The 22,291-nt window shown below is 44.7% G+C and overlaps 1 protein-coding gene across 26 annotated transcripts in view; it reads left to right on the forward strand.

Moving 5' to 3' along the window:
- MAGI1 (membrane associated guanylate kinase, WW and PDZ domain containing 1) overlaps positions 1 to 22,291 on the forward strand; it is a 526,393-nt gene that overhangs the window by 226,078 nt on the left and 278,024 nt on the right. The gene's annotated exons all lie outside the window — the stretch shown is intronic.

The following is a 22,291-nucleotide window of genomic DNA, read 5'->3' on the forward strand; positions in this document are numbered from 1 at the left end:
AACATCATAGGCAGAATTAGCCCCTGGATATTTAGTGATATTTGGCTGAGTTTGTTACCTTTGTGCCATTAAACCATGTTTGTTTATGTGTTCAGTGATTTTATGCTTTATAATAGTTTCCACTCTTTTGCCTGGCATGGATGTCAGGCTTGCTGGTCTGTAATTTCCCAGATCACCCCTGGATCCCTTTTGAAAAATAAGCACTACATTGTCTACCCTCCAATCTTTAGATATTATGGATTATTTTAATGACTGGTTATAGTTTACTAACAGCAGATCTGCAGAGTCGTTGTCTGTTTTCCCCGTGTGATTAATATGCATGACCTATGACATTGATAACTCCATGTATACTGTAGGATGTCAGAGAATTCCTACTCCGATATTCAGATGGAGGTTCTTCTAATATAATTCACTAAAACATAGAATAAATTATGTTAAGAATGAAGTTACTTACATTTATTTAAGCAAATTTGTGCAACAATAAGTTTAGAGCCCTTTTTTACCAAGCTGCTACAAAAGGGGTCCTGCGTGGGCATTGTTGCGTGTTTTTCACATGTGCCGAGGCCCCCTTTTACCATAGCTAGTAAAAGGGAAATCTCACTTTTCTACAGGAAATGGGTGTGCGGTGGTGGTAAGGGCTCCTCAGTAACCGGGTAGCATGCGGCACTGCCTGATTACCGCTGGGTACACTCTGGCGCTACAAAATAAATATTTTTGTAGAGCCAGAAATGTCGACGTACTAGGGGTGGGAAGTACAGCCAGGATGCTCTGGTAGTCCAGCGCCCTCCTCACTGTGTCCCGCCCTCGCGGAAACAGGAAGTTACATCAGACAAGGGAGGGATGAGGGAGGGCCCAAAGGGAGGCAATCTACCGCTTTCACATGGAGGTGAGGCACTGCCGATTTGAATGCAGGGGGCCCGGTGGCAGATGGAGGGAGGCTGTCAAAGGGGCTGGGGGGTGGGTGGATGGAGACTAGGGACTGCAGCGCTGGCGGCCTGAGAGCAGAAGAGGGAGGCGACAGTGGTAGCGATTGTGGGGGGGGGGGGGGGGGGGGGGGGGGGGGGCGGCGGCAGCAGTGGGACCCAGCTCAGTCTCTCGGTGGCCCTGTATGCGGCTAAAAATTTCCAACAAGCTCTTTGGAGGGCATTCTATAAATAGTGCCGACTTTTCTGGATTGAGTGCTGTTTTATAGAATAGTTCTTGGAGGCTATTTCCATGTGTTGTTTTTGCCGGCTGAAATGGGGCTACTCTATAACTCTGCATGCAGCTTATAGGAACACCCTGCCACTCCCCTGGTCATGCCCCCTTTTGAGTTGCACGCTAGGGGATTTAGGTGCATGGCATAGGGCATGGGGACACGTAGGTGCAATTTTCAATTATTGCCAATTTACTGCAATAATTGATAAACATCAATTAATTGCAGTTACTTGGCTCGTAAGCCACTTAAAGATCCGTGTCCAAATTTCGGCACCAAAATCTTGGCATCATATATGGAATCCTGGGGGGGGGGGGGGGGGGGGGGGGATTATTTCTAAATTATACTGACCTTCTAGTTACAATTAATGTTTTTATCATCTTTTTCTGAAAGAATGCTGCTGCTTAAGGTGAAAAAGGTACTCCGGTATCCCTAAGGGTGTCTTTTATTAAACCTCGCTAGCGATTCTCCAGCACAGCAAATGAGGAGGGAACACCATTCCATTCCTATGTGCTTCCTCTCATTTACCACATGTGAATCGCTAGCATTGCTTTGTAAAAGAGGCCCTAAGATCCATGTTAATGATGTATTGAAATCCCTGTCCAAGACCTTAATTAGCAATTTATAGCAAAATGGTGCTGTATTATTGACAAGTTAAAACTTGTCTTCCGTGGGCAGTAATAAGGAATATTTTTAATTTTGAGGTATGTACCATTAAACAATCGTGCATATATTTTAAAACAATCTTGCATAAATTAACAAGGATTATTTTATTCCGTTTTAGAAGTGATATGTATTGTCTCCATTCCTCAATTAAGATTTAAAGGAGTGGAAAAATCCTTTCAGATTTTCCCAGCATGGCTCTGCTGTCTGTCTTATCTTTTAGCAGACAGAATGTGGGTGGCACAGCAGGTAACTCATGACTGCCTCATCAAGCATCGATTTTTGTCTAGGTTTGAGAATTCATCGTTCATGTCTTGCACCTAAAAAGTCAGCAGGTTGAAAGAAATGGTGCTGCAAGTATGCAAGCTGAATTTTTTTGGTTGTCCTGCTTGGTCCTAAAAAAGAAGTATGGAAGGACACCCAACATAAGTGACTGGTTGTCAGTGCTGAAAGGTGGCAGAGGATTAAGCTGGAGTCCTGGAGAGGAGTTTTAAGGAGAACAAAAGGTTGGGAGGGGTGGGGGGTGTTTGAGTGGCTTGTGTTGTGTCTTGCATTCCTTTTGTGTATGAATGATCTTTCCATTGTGCTGATTGTTCAAGGTCTGAGGGCGAGTTAGTCATTGCTTATTTGTGTCCCTCACCCAAACCTGTGTGAGGATGTTAAAAGCTGGCAGGGATGACTTCTTAGATGCTGTGTACATTTTTTTTTGCTGAGTACAGAACAAGTTAGCATTTCCTACTAGACCCAATATAGTAAATAGATTGGTTTTGCCTTTCTGTAAGAAAAAAACCCAGGATCTGATAATTTGTCTGGAGAATAGACTTAGTGTGAACCCTCATATATTTGAGGTTTCACAGGAAGCATGTAATCAGCTGCACATTACCTGTCAGCTTCGCTCCTCTTTATCACAGGCTGACCTGATTGCCATGATTCAGTTGTTGCTTTTGACTAGAATGGATTATTTGCAATGCAGTGCACATGGACCTTCCAGAAAAGCAAATGAAAATACTATAAAATAAGAAGAAGGGAGGTTAGAATGACTGATTGATTTGGTAATTCAATATCTGTCTTTGAATATTTGGAGTAATGGACTAGAGTTCTTTAAAAGCTTGTTGCAGAATCCTCTAGGAAATCAATACGTTTATTTATGGAAATTAGGAGAAATATATTCTATTGGGTTTACGAAGCAGTGCTAGGGATTTTTACTGTTAAAATTGATTTAGTATTAATTGTACATTGGAAGTATGTTTTAAATTACTGATTGTAAATCGCTTTGAGTTGATTGAAAATGAATAAGAAATTGTAGTATAGATAAATATGCACTGTTTTTCAAACGTTTTTCTGCATGATGTGAGGTGATTATAATTTAATAAGTTCCTCTGCTAAGGTCAACACAGTATCAAAACCAAAATGGATTGTTTGTCAAGACCCAAGAGGGCTAAAGTTGCCTGATGCTATGGAAGTGAGCCCTGGACATTGGTTAGATTTTTCATCACATATATTTTCATTTCATTATGGGCATGAGAAAAGTGAAACTTGTCTTGCTGGTTTGACCATGTCACCCCACTCCTCTGTTCCGAACACTGGCTCCCGGTTTCCTCAAACATCCGTTTTAAGTTTCTGATGTCAGTCTTCAAATGTCGTTCGACTTGCATAAGCTTTTGACCTCATATTCCCCTTCATGTTCCCCTTCATGTTCCCTTTGGGTTTCCTTTGGTAAACTTCTTTATGCCCCCCCCCCCGTCCTCCGCTTCTCAGTCACCCATGACACTGCCTTCAGCTACCTTGGCCCCTTCCTTTGGAACTCTCTCCTTCCCCCTTCACCCTCAGGTCAGCTGCCACTCTCCAATCCTTCAGGGTTCTACTCAAGACTTCTTCTCTTCTTCCTTCGACTCATCTTCTAGATAAGGAACACATGCCTGAATTCCCTGTGATCCTTCTTTTTCGGTCCTGTTTCTTCTACCTGGCCCCTTAGTTCCCCTCTGTCCTCCCTACCCATTTCTTGCTACCTTCCTTTCCTTCCCCCCCCCCCCCCGCCAGTACTGAATTTTGTTTAATTTTGTTAACCACTTAGTTGCCAGTGACTGTATCTATCTCTGAAGACCTATCTCTTCAACAAGGCATACCACAATGATCAATAATTGCAATCGTAACATATCGCCTCTTTATCTTATATTCTGAATTGATTTCTTCCAAGATCTGTTTGCTTAATTGTGTAATTCTATTATGTTATCTATGTTCTCAATGTAACACCAATTGTTATCTTTCACTCTGGAATGGCGACTGCCATAGCGGAGCATTGTAAGCCACATTGAGCCTGCAAATAGGTGGAAAAATGTGGGATACAAACGCAACAATAAATAAAAAGTGTGAATAAAATGTAAATGATAGGTCTGTGTTGGCAACTTGGCCTTCTCCAGATGTTGTGCTGGGGAAAAGGGGATCCCCTGTAGAGTATGAAGCAGCGGGGAAATGCTTGGTGGTTTAAAGGTGTCTAGGTGGCTCATGAGGAGGGGAAGAGGTTAAATACCACCAGCACTGACAAGGGATGCATGTACTATATTATATATGCATAATTGTACCCTTCCGAGATTTGTATACCATGCAGGTAATACATTTTTAAGTAAATAATGTATCACTGCTTTCACCCCTACCACCAGCAGCAGACATGGTATGATATAAAATAAATCCAAATCATCTCGTTAAATCTAGATATACAGCTTCACATGCTTTTTGCATTTGGACTTTCCCATCCTTTAGCTTTTCACATAAACTACTATAAAGACTGCCGTTAATACACCAGATTATGCTTTAGGCTTCCTAGAATTCCATTGCCAAAATGTTTAATGTTCTGTAGAGATATTACTGTCGAGATAAGATATTCTACTCTGTAATAAACCACACAGGAGAATTGGCATGATGGGCGCTTTACAATTTACCAACATTAAAGAACACTGATAACATTAAATCTGTAAACTGTAATATTACAGCACTATTAAATTTCCTTCCCTCATTAACTCTATTTAGATGAACACCCTTGAACGTACAGTGAAGTTGGTATAACCACCTGTATGTTATTGAACAGTCATGGTTTGCTTCCTGATAATATATATATATATATATATAGATATATTAGTGTGTGTATATATAGGGTGAGGCAAAAAAAAAAAAAAGTAACACCTTAGATTTTTTTGCTGTTTTCTCAGCAACCGCTTGGAATTTCAGTGTGAAATTTTACAGGTTTATTTGTTGTTACTATCTACATTTGTATGCTGAGTGCAATGAGATTATCTTTAAACATGGCAAAGTTGCAGACTTTTTAGCGTGACCACCCAGCGATTTTCACATGTTCAAAAATGTTTGCACTGTAAAGCTACCATTATTTGAAAAAAAAAAATCCCGGGGTATCGGTTTCCTGTTAAGGATGTCACAGTGATGTAGACTTTGTCTGAGGAGCAATGCTGGAGGCCTATCATGAGCTCCACCCAAAGCTGCAAACAACCACCGAACTCGAGGAAGCGCTGCAGATGATCTGGGACATCCTGCCACAGGGACCGAGTGACAGGCTGTTGAGGACTTCCCAAAGTGACTGAAGGCCTATGTCAAAGCTAAGGTGGACACTTTGAGCATTCACAGCAACTGCAAAGTTCTGACACATTGTTAATTGTATCATTTGAATGATGTTATTTTACAGTGTTTTAGCTCGAATAATTTTAACGCACAAAAATTGCTAGGTAGTAACGCTAAAATGTCAGTAACACCAACATAGCTTAAGATAATTAAATGTTGTTTAATAGTAATACTTAAGAATGATGACTAAATAAGTAAAGTTTCTCACTGAAATTCAAAGTGGCTGCTGAGAAAACAGGAAAAAACTCTTAAGGGGTTACTTTGTTTTTTTTTTTACCTCACCCTGTATGTCTATATGAATATGTATATATTCTTATCTGATCATCATCGTTTCTCCTTTAAGTACTACTACTACTACTACTACTTAACATTTATAAAGCGCTACTAGGGTTACGCAGCGCTGTACAATTTAACATAGAGGGACAGTCCCTGCTCAAAGAGCTTACAATCTAAAAGACAAGTGAACGGTCAGTCCGATAGGGGCAGTCAAATTGGGGCCGTCTGGATTTACTGAACGGTAGGAGTTAGGTGCCAAACGCAGCATTGAAGAGGTGGGTTTTAAGCAAAGACTTGAAGATGGGCAGGGAGGGGGCTTGGCGTATGGGCTCGGGAAGGTTGTTCCAAGCATAGGGTGAGGCGAGGCAGAATGAGCGGAGCCTGGAGTTGGCGGTGGTGGAGAAGGGTACTGAGAGGAGGGATTTGTCCTGTGAACGGAGGTTTTGGGCGGGAACGTAAGGGGAGATGAGGGTAGAAAGGTAGTGAGGGGCAGCAGACTGAGTGCATTTGTAGGTAAGAAGGAGAAGCTTGAATTGAATGCCAGTGAAGTGACCTGAGGAGAGGGGTGATATGAGTATATCGGTTCTGGCGGAATATAAGACGTGCAGCAGAGTTCTGAACTGATTGAAGGGGGGATAGATGGCTAAGTGGGAGGCCGGTGAGAGGTAGTCAAGGCGAGAGGTAATGAGAGCGTGGACGAGAGTTCGGGTGGTGTGTTCAGAGAGGAAAGGGCGAATTTTGCTGATGTTAAAGAGGAAGAAGCGACAGATCTTGGCTATCTGCTGGATATGCGCAGAGAAGGAGAGGGAGGAGTCAAAGATGACTCCGAGGTTGCGGGCAGATGAGACGGGGAGGATGAGGGTGTTATCGACTGAGATAGAAAGTGGAGGAAGAGGAGAAGTGGGTTTTGGTGGAAAGACGATGAGCTTGGTCTTGGACATGTTCAGTTTCAGGTGGCAGTTGGACATCCAAGCAGCAATGTCATGTAAGCAGGCTGATACCTTTGCCTGGGTCACCGCAGTGGTGTCTGGTGTGGAGAGATACAGCTGGGTGTCATCAGCATAGAGATGATACTGGAAACCATGAAATGAGATCAGGGAGCCCAGGGAAGAGGTGTAGATTGAGAAGAGAAGGGGTCCAAGGACAGATCCCTGGGGAACACCAACAGATAGGGGATGGGGGTGGAGGAAGATTCATGAGAATGAACTCTGAAGGTGCGGTGGGAGAGATAGGAGGAGAACCAGGAGAGGACAGAGCCCTGGAACCCAAATGAGGACAGTGTGGCAAGAAGTAAGTCATGATTGACAGTGTCAAAAGCGGCGGATAGATCGAGGAGGATGGAGTAGTGGCCTCTGGATTTGGCAAGGAGCAGGTCATTAACAGACTTTATAGAGTGCTGTTTCTGTCGAGTGTAGAGGGTGAAAACCGGATTGAAGTGGATCGAGGATGGCATGAAAGGAGAGAAAATCAAGGCAGCGTCTGTGAACGGCACGCTCAAGTATTTTGGAGAGGAAGGGTAGGAGGGAGATGGGGCGGTAGTTGGAGGGACAGGTAGGGTCAAGTGATGGTTTTTTGAGGAGAGGTGTTACTACAGCGCGCTTGAAGGTGTCAGGGACAGTTGCAGTGGAGAGAGAGAGGTTGAGGATATGACAGATGGAGGGGGTGACAGTATGAGAGATGATGTTAAGTAAGTTGGTGGGGATGGGATCAGAAGAGCAGGTGGTGCATTTCGAGGAGGAAAGAAGGCGAGCGGTTTCCTCTTTGGTGATGACAGGAAAGGAGGAGAAAGAGGCCTGGGTTGGTTGGTTGAAGGAGAGGGTTGAAGGGTGAAGAGGAGGAGATGGCTTGGTAGAGAACTCAAGGTTGATCTTTTGCACCTTGTCGCGGAAGTAATCAGCCAGTGATTGAGGACAGAGAGGTGTGGGGGGTGGGAGTGGAGGGCACTTTGAGGAGGGAGTTAAGGGTGGCGAAGAGACGACGGGGGTTGGAGCTGAGAGAATTGGTCAATTGGGTGTAATAGTCCTGTTTGGCAAGGAATAGGGAGGACTGGAAGGAGGATAGTATGAATTTGTAGTGAAGGAAGTCTGAATGGGTGCGAGATTTTCTCCAGAGGCATTCAGCAGATCAGGCGCAGGAGCAAAGGTAACGGATGCAAGGGGTCAGCCAAGGCTGGGGATTAGTACGCTTTGTGGGACGGGAGGTGGATGGTGCGAGGGGGTCCAGAGCATTGTAAGCGGAGACAGCCTTGTCGACAGACTCGGAGGACATGATGGAGGGGAGGAGATTAGAAATACTAGAGGATAGGGTGGGAGGGTCAATAGCCTGGAGATTCCTGGAGGTAGTGGTTAAGGTTGGATGGGGCTGAGGGGGGGGGGGTGAAGAAGTGTGAAGGTGATTAGGTGATGATCGGAGAGAAGAAGAGCTGAAGCGAGGAAATTGGAGGGAGAGCCGGAAGAGGAGAGGGCGAGGTCAAGACAATGGCCGTCTCGGTGAGTAGGGGTGGTGGAGCATAGCTGGAGGTTGAAGGAGGATGCTAGAGTGAGGAACTGTTTACAGGAATCTGTCCTGACCAAATCTTTTCCTTCCCATAGGAGCATGTTAGATAATTTGACACATCTGCACAGGAAGACAGCAAATTTTGAATGGGCCTAGTCAAGAAGTGGGTGGGCACCAAGTGTTCTTCTCCCCCACCCCACCCCCATGCGATGAGGCCAGTCTCAGCAGCTTAGGAAGCTTAGACTGCTGAAGAGCAGTGTTTTCAGCATGAGATTTGTGAACACTTGTAATACTGTACAAGTTCATGTGAGAATCTCAGTATCCAGGACCTTGTCTTGCCATCTTAGTCGATCAGTCAGTCCATATGAAAGTGATTCAGCTTGATAACATAGCACAGTGGTTTCCAAACCTGATCCAGGAAGCACCCCAGCCGTTCAGGTTTTCAGAATATCCACAACTGCATGCAAATCTCTCTCATGAATATTCATTGTGGATATCCTGAGAACCTGGCTGACTGGGTGCCTCCAGGACCAGGTTTGGGAACCACTGGCCTAAACATTTTCTAACATATTCTCTGGGCAGTGTCTCCATTGAGTTCTTTCTGTAGGCATCTGTGTGACTGGGCTCCAGATCAAAATGTCAATCCATCTTAAATTATTAAATTTGTACAAAGCATTAGGCCTGAACTGCACTCCCATGAAAACTCTTTTTTATTTTTTAAATTTAACAATCGGGCAATATTGAGTCACCTCTTGCCGAAATCTAGATCTGATGATTCACTCTACTTTATTAGAAACCATATTAGTCCTCAATAACAGGGGTACACAGAAGTTCCAAAAAAGCATACAAATCCACAAGTCTCTCACAGTTAGTCCTCCTAATTCAACTATGAATTGCAATCTTGCTTTAAAAGGGTCAGGCAACCAAGTTGCTTCCCTGCCAGCATGCAAATAGCATTTGGTCTAACTACTTCCCAAGTCCGGTCCTGGAGCACCCTTTGCCAGTCAGGTTTTCAGGACATCCACAATAAATATGCATGAAGGAGGTTCACATATAATGGAGGCAGTGTATGTCAATCAAGTTCATGCAAGTTCATGCATATTCATTGTGGTTAGCCTGAAAACCCAACTGGTAAGGGTACTCCAGGACTGGATTTTGGAAACACTGATCTACTCTATAGGCAGGTACATCCAAACCCTTTTACCAGAGCAACAATCCTTTACCTTGAATATGCTGTTCTTCATCAGTCTGGTGCAGTGATTCCCAAACCTGATCCAGGAAGCACCCCAGCCGTTCAGGTTTTCAGAATATCCACAACTACATGCAAATCTCTCTCCTGAATATTCATTGTGGATATCCTGAAAACCTGACTGCCTGGGGTGCCTCCAGGACCAGGTTTGGGAACCACTGACATAACATCTAAATAGCGTATAAGTTTCACTTGCATATAGTAGGGTTTGGCAACACTTTGTTGACTTTGCTTCTCCTGCGTATCTGCACATATTCAGCTAAATGCCACACTTGCTTTTGTAATTCTGGCATTGAATTAATCATAAATGTGGACTGCGCCTGACAGCACACTGCTGAGATAATTGAACTTGTCGATGGCCTTGAGAGTCTAGTCATTCATTATAGTTGTAGATGCCACCTAAGGTTTTCATGGCGCAGTCTGATTCAGTCTTTCTGACTTCTTATGGTTGATTATGAAAACAAAGTTGTTGTAACCTGAAGCAAAATAATCCATTTTCATCTGAATATTGATGTTTTTGGCATTAGCAAACAGATGAACAGTCATTAGAAGAGAAGATCATGGATAATCACTTCCTGTAGGTTTGTTTTTGCCTGTAGTCGCCTCTTAATTGAAGAGCTTACCATCTGGTATGTTTTGTCAATCCAAAATCACAGTCTCAAACAGCATCTGTAGGCTTGGCAGGGAATACCCTGTGAAAAATGGCTGGAGCAAGTAAGCAGCCTTGCTTGGCTCCATTGGAAATTAGATAACTGGAGTCGACCACACTACTCTGATAACTCCTGCTCACTGGATGAAGGAAGTAGATGACTGAAAGTAGATCATCCACAGCAGGAGCAAGCGTGAACTTATGAAATTGCCAAATTCCAATAGATTTCTCTGGCCAATGAAATTTTACTCTAGTTTTCCAAAGATAATCATGACTAGCTGTATTAACTACTTTTGTCAGGCCAACAACAGTGATAAACAGATTGATATTTGATATTTCCTCTAAAGTTAACAAGCGACAAGTACTTTGTGATTCCAGGTGTTTTCCTAAAGCAATACAGACTCTTATGCCAGAGTACTTCTTCAATTTGTTCAACTCGGTTCTAATAAAGATTTTGCCAGCTATTGATAACAGAGAGATGCCTCAATGATTGTCACAGGATTCTCTGTAGCTGTTCTGCTTTTATATGTGAACGATGGATGCATCTTTGTATTCCTGAGGTGTCTTTCCTTGTGTCTACATTGACTCAGATAGTTCTTTTGGTCTCCAGACCTAGACTTCTGCTGAAATCACATCCAATCCAGGTACTGTATCATTTGACAGTTGGTCAATATCTTTCATAGTTTGTTCATATTGGGGGATCAGCAAGCGGGCATGTTGATATCTTCTTATACTAGTGTAATATCATTTGCACCCAGGAAGGCAAGGGGAGACTCTGTAACCCAAACATTAAAATAGTAGTTGTAGCCAGGGAAAACTAGGAGGGAGGCAACTATAATCAAATGATTTTCCTATTAAGAATTAGGAATCAGATGTAGCTGATCAATCTGAAATAGCGGAGCCAGGAACAGGAGGAGTCCACTGCTTTATAAGAGCTGAAGATACAATAGAGAGTAGTCTGCATGAAGATTGGAGATAGAGAAGCTTACACACCAGAACAGTGATTCCCAAACCTGGTTCTGGAGGCACCCCAGCCAGTCAGGTTTTCAGGATATCCACAATTAATATTCATGAGAGAGATTTGCATGCAGTGGAGGCAGTGCATGCAAATATCTCTCATGAATATTCATAGTAGATAACTTGGAAACCTGACTGCCTGGGGTACCTCCAGGACCAGGTTTGGGAATCACTGTACCAGACTGATGAAGAACAGCATATTCAAGGTAAAGGATTGTTGCTCTGGTAAAAGGGTTTGGATGTAGCTGCCTATAGAGTAGATCAGTGTTTCCAAAGTCCAGTTCTGGAGTACCCTTACCAGTTGGGTTTCCAGGCTAACCACAATGAATATGCATGAACTTGATTTACATACACTGCTGTCAGGCTTCTTCCCTAGAAACACTGGGTTTGTGAGCCCTTGGACCACTACCGTGGAGCGGCAGTGGCAGGCAAGGTCACCTTCGAAGCAGAGACGAGGCAAGGCTGGACTGGAGTTCTGCACTGGAATACACAGGACTGGAACACACCGGACGGGTGCGCACTGGACTGGAACACATGGGACCGGAACCCGCTGGACAGGAACACACTGGACCTAGGCTTCACCTACACTTAGCCACCGTTCCCCGAGGGTTGAGCCCTGAGGTTCGGGCAGCCGGTAGGGCTTACAGGAAAACCGGAACTGGAACTAGCAAGCAGGAACAACAGGAATCAGGATACAGACGTGCCCCCAGGCACCTAGTCGAAAGCAAGGCAGACAGGCAGGGAATGTCCAGGTTCCACCAATAGGTCAGGCAGCAGGCAGCAAGTATCGGGGTTCAGGCAGTAGTCGGGTCGGGCAGCAGGCAGAGAGTAGTCAGATTCAGGCAATGGTCAGGTCAAGTAGTAAGACTATGGCTGGAGCTCCAGTAGCAAGGAGTACTGGCAGCGGACAGGACTAGGGCTGAAGCTCTAGAAGCAAAGGAAAACACACACAGGAAAACCGTAAAGCTGTACACAAGCTAACAAGAAAGCTATGCCCAAGCTAACTAGTCACAAGCTAGAAACTCACACTAAGCAAAACACAGGAGAACTAGTAAAGCTGTACACAAGCTAACAAGAAAAGCTATGCCCAAGCTACTAGTAACAAGCTAGAAACTCACACTGAACTGGACAAGGTAGCAGTGCACAGAGCACTCTAACATACCAGGGACCTTAGACGATGCAAAGGCTGCAGTCTATAAGTGATTAATAAAGCCCTTCAACACCTGAGGAGCAGCTGCAGCCATCAGTAAGCAACTATGGAGGCTGTCCAGGCACAAACAAGAGAGACAAGTCCGGCAGCCTGGAAGAACCGGACCGGACTAAGCTAAAGTCTGGAACGGGTAGGAACAGCAAGACAAACTATGGCAGCCTCTGGCCATCAGCGGGTGAGAGGAGCACAAACCAAGGAGCAGGAAGAGCGCACACAGAACACCTAGGTGCAGCACAGAGGAGCAAACAGAGCCAGGCTGGAGACAGAGGTAGAGCTAACTCAGGCAGCACCCCCAGGTGCAGTAGAGTGGAGTAATTAGAGCCATGCTGGAAGCAGCCAGCACACAGAAGGAAAACTACTCCAGAAAGGATAGGCAGAAGCCAGCTTAGAAGCTGGCCCCCAGAAATAAGGTAAGTCTGAGGGTGGTCACGGCCACAGACGTGACAACTGCCTCCATTATATGTGAACCTCTTTCATGCATATTTATTGTGGATGTCCTGAAAACCTGACTGGCAAAGGGTGCTCCAGGACCGGATTTGGGAAGTAGTTAAAGACCAAATGCTATGTGCATGCTGGCAGGGAAGCAACTTGGTTGCCTGACCCTTTTAAAGCAAGATTGCAATTCATGGTTGAATTAGGAGGACTAACTGTGAGAGACTTGTGGATTTGTATGCTTTTTTGGAACTTCTGTGTACCCTGTTATTGAGGACTAATATGGTTTCTAATAAAGTAGAGTGAATCATCAGATCTAGATTTCGGCAAGAGGCAAGTCAATATTGCCTGATTGTTAAATTTAAAAAATAAAAAAGAGTTTTCTTGGGACTACAGTTGAGACCTAATGCTTTGTACAAATTTAATAATTTAAGATGGATTGACATTTTGATCTGGAGCCCAGTCACACAGATGCCTACAGAAAGAACTCAATGGAGACACTGCCCAGAGAATATGTTAGAAAATGTCTAGGCCAGTGGTTCCCAAACCTGGTCCTGGAGGCACCTCAGCCAATCAGGTTTTCAGAATATCCACAATGAATATTTATGAGAGAGATTTGCATGCAGTGGAGGCAGTGCATGCAAATCTCTCTCATGAATATTCGTTTTGGATATCCTGAAATACTATCTGGCTGGAGTTCCTCCAGGACCATGTTTGGGAACCACTGGTCTCGGGAACAGAACATGGCATTAGTCAATTGCTTTCTCAATAATGGGCGAAATAATTGAACAACATTCTAAACAGCCATCTTTACAGTATGCTTGCCAGTAAACAATGTTATATACCATCAACATTCAATGATGTTCCAGGTGACCGTGATCGGTAATCTTTCTTCAGATTCATAAAAATTCTACCTTGTCTTTGTAAGAGTGGATGTCATCTATTTTTGTTCTGTCAGCCATGAATTCTGCATCTCACAGTGCTTGCATTAACCAGATCTCTTAACACAGATGGCTTTTTTTTCTTTAGATGTTGAACTGCTGTCTTTTACATGGGCTTTACCAAGCCAATGTTTCTCATTTATTTACTTATTGTCCCTATTGTTTTAATTGAACCAACTTTGATGTTCAGAGATCCAAAAAAATAAAGGTGAAAGAGTAGTCTAGAATTATACAAACCTCTCCACTGAGGGACCTGCTCCATAATATCCAGGCCCCCTGCAACCAGCCACAGAATCTATGAAAAGGCAGAATTGATGTGCAGAGCCTGGACTCGTTTATTAAACTGTGGGGACTGTGGGTCAACTTTAGTGGGCAATGGATAAGGTGCTGATACTTAGTAACCCCCGGAAAAATTTGCATGCACTGCCTCCATTGTATGCAACTCTATCTCATGCATACTCATTGTGGATATCTTGAAAACCAGACTGTCTTGGTGTGTCCCGAGGACTGAGTTGAGAAGTCCTTCTCTAAACTCTGTGCATCAACAATGTGGTCAAAGGACTCCATGCAACTTAAGAGGGAATGTTGCACTTCCTGCATAGATACAAATTGATATCTTGACAGAGCCATATCTCTCTATATAGAGAGAGACAATTCGAATGTGAATATTCACACCTAAATTGTGAGTGGAGAAGTGGCCTAGTGGTTAGGGTGGTGGACTTTGGTCCTGGGGAACTGAGGAACTGAGTTTGATTCCCGGCACAGGCAGCTCCTTGTGACTCTGGGCAAGTCACTTAACCCTCCATTGCCTGCCGCATTGAGCCTGCCATGAGTGGGAAAAGTGTGAGGTACAAATGTAACAAAAAAGAAAAAAGAAATCAGAACCATCTAATAATGATCTTTGTCAAGCCACAGCTGTTTTAGGATTTACAATCTGTTCAGAACACACTTCCCCCATGCCTGGTTCTAATTTTAACCCCCTTCAGTTCACAAGTTTCCTTACTACTCCCCAGAAAAAGTCAATTTTTTGGACACCACAGTCTCAATCAGTGATGGCTATATACAAACATCCATATACAAGAAACCCACAGACAAAGGCAGCTACCTCTAGAACTCCAGCTGCCACCCTTCACATACAAAAAGATCCACTATTTACAGCCAAGCCACAAGATACCACCTTATCTGCTCTGACCCAGGGGACAGAGACAGACACCTTGAAACCCTGACAGCATCTTTTGAACAGAAAGGCTACAACCCCAAAATAATCTCCAAGAATATTGCCTCCTCCCTCAAAACACCCAGGGAAAATCTGCTACAGTACAAAGAAAAAAAAGCCACAGACAGAATCCCCCTTATAGTGACATACAACCCACATCTGGAAAAATTAAGAAAAATCATAAGAGATCTGCAGCCTCTACTCCAGGAGGATAAATTACTGAAAGAGATATTCCCATCCCCACCAGTGCTCGCTTTCCGACAGCCACCCAACTTAAAACACAAGCTAATTAGAAGTAAGCTCCCAACACAGACTCAAAAAGAAAAGAATGGCACACATCCTTGCAATATATCCAGCTGCAAACTATGCCAAAATATTTCACAGGACCCCACGATCATTCACAAAGGAAAAATATTCAACATTAAGGAATCTTTCACATGCTCATCTTCCAATGTGGTATATATCATTCAGTGTAAAAAGTGCGATGAAGCTGCTATATTGGAGAAACAGGTCAGATGCTAAAGAAGAGATTTAATTTACATAGACATCATATGAAAATGCCAGTACAAACAAAGATGTCATGCCTGTGGGCCAGCACTTTACAAAACCAGAACACTGTACCAGTGATTTCATGTTAAGGATCCTGAAAGGGAACTTTAAAACAATACAGGAACGTAAGACCTTTGAAGTCAAAATGATTAAATATTTTGACACCCACCAGACAGGACTTAACAAAGATCTGGGTTTTCTAGCCCATTACAAAGCTTAAAATTGTATTGCTTTGTAAATTGTAGTGCTCTCCTGTCTCCCTGACTCTCACCTACCCACCCCCATCCTGTTAGACTGTCACTGAAATGCTTTGATGTTTCACTCATCCCCTGTCTCCATACATATAGACTGTCATTGAAATGTTTTGATGTTTTGCTCATATATACTGTCATCTACCAACATTTGCTTATTTCCGATCTGACGAAGAAGAGCAACCTTCGAAACCTAATCAAGAAATGTATTAATCTATGTCCAATAAAATGGTATCATCTTATTTTCTTTTCCATGTTTTATTTCTATTGATTACTTTACTTTTTATATGAATGACTCATTTCTGGTAATTTCTATATTGCTTATATTGATAGTATACCCTTCAAGTTTTATATAGGAAAGTAATTATATCATATATATGACCCTTACCTTTAACCTTATCAGGATAATACTTGTGACAGCCCTAAAGAGCACCTTCATTTACAGAAGGTATCATCAATTGTAATGCTATAGATAATTTTTGAATGAAGTTCCTAAACTTAATTCAGTAGCAGTTACTTAGAAAATTAATATTAAGCTTTTATGATAGACATAAAACTTACTTAGCAATTAGCTTCAGGAGGTAGTACCACGTATTCCTTATTAGAAAATAAAACTGGTGTGAAGAAAGGCCTTGAAATTGTAAACCACGTGGAGGGGCATAATCGAACGGGGCACCCAAGTTTTCCTGACATTTAGTTTGACCTTAGAGATGGTTGACCTAAATGTTGAGCTGGTCGACCTTAGAGATGGTCGTCCCCGGTTTTCGGCCATAATGGAAACCGAGGACGCCCATCTCAAAAACGACCAAATCCAACTCATTTGGTCGTGGGAGGAGCCAGCATTCATAGTGCACTGTTCCCCCTGACATGCCAGGACACCAACTGGGCACCCTTGGGGGGCACTGCAGTGGACTAACTGATGCACTAACTGAACGGAAAAAGCCTTTCCCTTACCGATCCCTTAGCGATTCAGAAAGGAACGGGCATGCATGAAGGAAATCGCATGCAAATGAACTGCACACGATTTCCTTCCTAAGGAGGGGAAGCCAGTGCAGAGCAGCCAAGCATTATGCATGGCTGCTCTGTGCATGCCAAAGACAGCTTTATACATGCAGACAAGCTGCGTGTATAATAGCCGTCTACAACCTTAAATAAATTGCCATCTGCAACCTTAGAAAAATACAAGTCCAAGTGCTCGTCAGGGATGTCTTTTTTTTTTTTTTTACAGTATGAGTGAAGGACGTCCTTCGCTATGCCTCCATCCCTGCGACGGCAGTTGAGGACGTCCGAAATGTGGATGTTTCTGTGAGAAGGACGTCCATGCCTTTGCTATGCCTCTGACACCCCCTTTATTTGGATTTTAGATCACAAGTAGCAGCAGTGGGATTTGAACCAGCCACCTCTGGATTGCAAGACCAGTGCTCTAACCACTAGGCCACTCACTCCTTCACTCCCTGGAAATTTGGCCGCCCCTGTGGGGGGGGGGGGGAGTTCAGGATGTCCAAAATGTTTGTAAGAAGGACGTCCATGCCTTCGCTATGCCTCCGCTGACACACACATACCCCCCCCCCCCCCCCAGGGACCTGCATACTGCTGCGATGGACCTGAGTATGACATTTCAGGCTGGCAAAAAAAGTTTGTAAAGTTTATTTTTTTCGGGGTGGGAGGTGGTTAGTGACCACTGGGGGAGTCAGGGGAGGTCATCCCCGATTCCCTCCAGTGGTCATCTGGTCAGTTCTGGCACCTTTTTGAGGCTTGGTTGTAAGAAAAAATGGACCAAGTAAAGTCACCCAAGTGCTCATCAGGGACGCGCTTCGTTTTTCCATTATCGCTCGAGGACGCCCATCTGTTAGGCACGCCCCAGTCCCACCTTTGCTATGCCTCTGACACACCCCTGGGAACTTTGGTCGTCCCTACGACGGAAAGCAGTTGGGGATGTCCAAAATCAGCTTTTGATTATGCCGATTTGGGCGACCCTGAGAGAAGGACGCCCATCTCCCGATTTGTGTTGAAAGATGGGCGCCCTTCTCTTTCAAAAATAAGCCTGATAGTCACCTCAGGGGTCATTTGCGGTATATCAAGTGCTATAAACGAATAAATTCAATAATTGTGCACCACATATATTTTATTTTCACAACTATTAAGTTATCATGGTATTATAGCACACTGTGGCGGTAATTTTAGAAGAGATTTGAGCATCTAGAACAGTATTTTACAATTGCCTTCGATTATACACGTTTAAAACATTGGTGCACAAAAAAACCCCACAGCATTTTCTTTTACACAATACAAGTGTAAGTGATTCTCAGGGGTTGAGAATAGAGGGAACAAGGGGCAGGATAGACACTAGAGCACATACATAAAATGCATCCATGTACACCTATTCTGAATGCACCTGCTTTCAGAGAAGGTGTAAACATGTCTCTACTTTCTGTGGGCAATTTAACATATGTTGCCTTTATAAAATACACAAAAATGTAGTACCAGGTAGCTCTCTCCTTTTTATATAATGGAAGCAATCAAATATCAACATTAACACCCTTTCATGCCCCCCCCCCCAAAAAAAATATGTGCATATTGTTTTTAAGTTGGATCATCAGTATTTATTTATTTATTTATTTATTTGTTGCATTTGTATCCCACATTTTCCCACCTATTTGCAGGCTCAATGTGGCTTACATAGTACCGTGATGGTGATCGCCAATTCCGGTAAGAGAAATAGAGTGGTCTAGTGTTGATGTTCATAGATGACAGAGTATTTTAAGTGATCTAGGAGAGAGGGTTGAATTTTGTCCAGTTCTGGTAGAAGTTTCGATTGTGTTGCAGGGTTCAGGTGTTTAGGTTGGATCATTCTGGTATGCCTTTGTGAACAGGTTGGTTTTTAACGATTTCCGGAAGTTTGTTAGGTCGTGCATCGTTTTCATGACATGTAGAAGCAGGGCCGGTCTTAAGGCGAGGCGACCGAAGCGGCCGCATAGGGCCTTGCGCTCAGTGGGGCCCCGCGCGCGCCTCAGGTCGCCCCACCCTCCCGAGCTCCAGTCCGCCCTTCCGTCCTCCCTCCCTCCCAACGAATCCGATGCGCGATGGCGGCGTGGTGGGGGCGGTCCACCCCCCCAGATATCAGCGGGTGGGGGTGGGGTGCTCCGAGTCGCTGCTCTTCTGTCACTCCGCCTTTAAAAACGCAATTTGGAAGCGCCGAAGACAGTGACAGGCAGCGCCTCGCATCTGCCCGCCCTGCTACTAAAATCTGTTCGACGTCATTGGGCCTTCCCACATTGAGTCCCGCCCTCCTCTGAGGTAACTTCTAATTACCGCGAGGGCGGGCGGGACTCAATGTGGGGAAGGCCCGAACGACGTTGAAGAGATTTTTAGTAGCAGGGCAGACGCGAGGCGCTGCCTGTCACTGTCTCTCCGACGCTTCCAAATTGTTTTTTTTAAAGGCAGTGAGGGTGGTGGGCGGCAGAATGGAGCTCAGCTGGTAGGTGGGTCGGGTGGGGAGGGACTCAGATGGGAGAAGGATGGGGGTGGTGGTTCTCAGGTGGGGGAAGGGTAGGGTGGGGGTTCTCAAATGGGGAGGTGGAGAGGGGGTTCACAGATGTGAGAAGGGGGTGGGGAGGGGGTTCTTGGATGGTTGAAGGGGACTGGGGTTGGGTAGGGGATTCTCGGATGGGAGAAGGGGACGGGTGGGGAGGGGACTGAGGTGGGAGGGGTATTCATGGATGGGAGAAGGGGGTGGGGAGGGGGTTATTGGATGGTTGAAGGGGACTGGGGTTGGGGAGGGGGTCACGGATGGGAGAAGAGGACAGGTGGGGAGGGGACTGGGGTTCTTGAATGGGATAAGGGGACTGAGGTGAGAGGGGGTATTCACGGATGGGAGAAGGGGTGGGGAGGGGGTTCTTGGTTGAAGGGGGACTGGGGTTGGGGAGGGGATTCTCGGATGGGAGAAGAGGACAGGTGGGGAGGGGACTGGGGTTCTTGAATGGGATAAGGGGACTGAGGTGGGGGGGGTATTCACGGATGGGAGAAGGGGGTGGGGAGGGGGTTCTTGGATGGTTGAAGGGGACTGGGGTTGGGGAGGGGGTCACGGATGGGAGAAGAGGACAGGGGAGGGGACTGGGGTTCTTGGATGGGATAAGGGGACTGAGGTGTGAGGGGTATTCACGGATGGGAGAAGGGGGTGGGGTGGGGAGGGGGTTCTTGGATGGTTGAAGGGGACTGGGGTTGGGGAGGGGACTGGGGTTCTTGGATGGGAGAAGGGGACTGTCACTGGGGTCTGAGAAGGGGCCATATGGGGCCTGGGGCTGGTGGGAAAATGGGGCATGCATGGGTCAGGTGGGAGAATGGTTCTGAAAAGGGGGCCCTAATACAAGGCATGTGGATGAAGGGGGCTGGAACTGGGGGGCTGAAAAGGAGGGTAGGTGGGATAAGGGGGCTAGTACTGGGACTGGAGGCTGAAACTGGGGACTGGGGGCTGAAAAGGGGACAGGGAGAAGTGGCTGGGGGGCTGAAGCTCGGGACTGGTGGGAGAAAAGGGCTGGGGCTGAAATGGGGGACTGGTGGGATAGTGGGGCTGGAACTGGGGGCTGAAAAAAAGGGGCAGATCCTGGATGGGGGAGCGAGAGGGAGGGCAAACCCTGGATGGATGGCAGAGGGAGGGCAAATGGTGGATTGAAGGGGCAGAGAGAGAGAGGGCAGAAAATGGATGGAAGAGATAGAAAGGGCAGACAGTGAATGGATGGGGGGGAGAGAGAGGGCAGACAGGGGCAGATGGTGGATGGATCATGGAAGGGGCAGGGAGAGAGGGCAGACATTGGATGGAGGGAACAGCAGAGAGGGCAGACACTGGATGGCAGAGAGAGACCGAAGACAGATGCTGGATGGAAGGAAGACAGTGAAAAGAAGATGAGGAAAGGAGAAACCTGAGACAACAAACTGTAAATAAAATATATATTTTTATTTTTTTTGCTTTAGGATAAAGTAGTATTGTAGATGTGTTAATAAATGTTTATAATATAGAACATGTAAACAAGGTAATCTTTTGATTGGACTAATTTTAATACATTTTCAATACATTTTGTCTAACTTTCGGAGAACAAAACCCCCTTCCTCAGGTCAGGATAGGATACTGTAACAGCACTATACTATATTGACCTGAGGAAGGATGTTTTGGCCTCTGAAAGCTAAATCTATTAGTCCAATAAAATGGTATTATTTTATTTTCTATATTTGTTTTATTTCTATTTGTTAATTTGTAAAGTGATGATTGGAATCTTTGTTAGTTTTTTTTTTTTCAAATTTACATCTGCAGTCTTTATATTTTGCACAGTACTAGGGGACATTTTCTGTTTCTGTGGTGTTGCATTGTATGCAGAGTCTGGCATCTTGGGGGTTCAGTTTAATTTTTGTCTAAATAGAAAGTTTTAATATTACTACTTATTCTATAGTGGATTAGGGTGTATCTGTGTTTGTGAAAAAGACATGGCTTTTACTTGGCACTGACTGTGCAGGATCGACGACGATCTGTACTTTTCTGTCTGGTTTCATTTTACAATAGGTGAATTGATGCTCTAGTGCTCACTGTAGTGTTTTAAGATGTTTTCCTTTTCTTTGTGTGATTAGTAGAAATGACTGCTTATGGTATGGTAGAATTGCTCTATAGGTCCTGAGTGTTTTGTATTCTCGGCATACCTAGTACTGGATTTTGGAGGGGGATGTTAAAAAATGACTGGGAGGGAGGGAGGGGAGCCTTGGAGCTGGGAGGGAGGGAGGCCCTGGAGCTGGGGGCCTTGGAGCTCGGAGGGAGCGGTCTGGGAGCTTGGAGGGAGGGGTGGCCGGCCCTGGAGCTAGGGAGGGGGCGGAGCTAGGGGCGGGGCTAGGGTGGGGCCCCATCAAATTGGTCTGCATAGGGCCCCGCACTTGCTAAGACCGGCCCTGTGTGGAAGTGCATTCCATAGTTGCGTGCATATATAAGAGAACTTGGATGCATATGTTGTTTTATATTTTAGTCCTTTGCAGCTTGGGAAGTGGAGATTTAGGTATGTGTCAGTAGTTATATATGAAGCATTATAGCATTACTGACAAAGCTTATGACCATATCTTCCTTATGGATCCATTTTAGTTCATGTTATCTGAATTTTTATACAACCTAATGCTCTAAAAATACATGCACTTACCTGAATGTAATTAAATCATCCTACGTGCTTTAGATCAGAAGTTTTTTCATGTACTTAACAATTTTCCACAGTTAATATACAGGCATTTTTACAGCCACTTGCATCCCTGAATCTCAAATGCTTTTCTCAAACTATAACTTTTATTAGACCTCTTCTCTTCTCCAGACTGCAGCCTGTGGCTTTTAACAATAAACTCTCAGCTTGTGGCTTTAACTACCAAACCTATTGCTGGGATCTACAGCCCACTACCAGCTTCCAGAATAAGCATGTTTCCTAGACAGGCTAAACCAGTGGTTCCCAAACCTGATCCTGGAGGCACTTCAGCCAGTCAGGTTTTTAGGGTC

This window comes from Microcaecilia unicolor, chromosome 6, assembly GCF_901765095.1.
Source record: "Microcaecilia unicolor chromosome 6, aMicUni1.1, whole genome shotgun sequence".
Taxonomy (NCBI): Eukaryota; Metazoa; Chordata; class Amphibia; order Gymnophiona; family Siphonopidae; genus Microcaecilia; species Microcaecilia unicolor.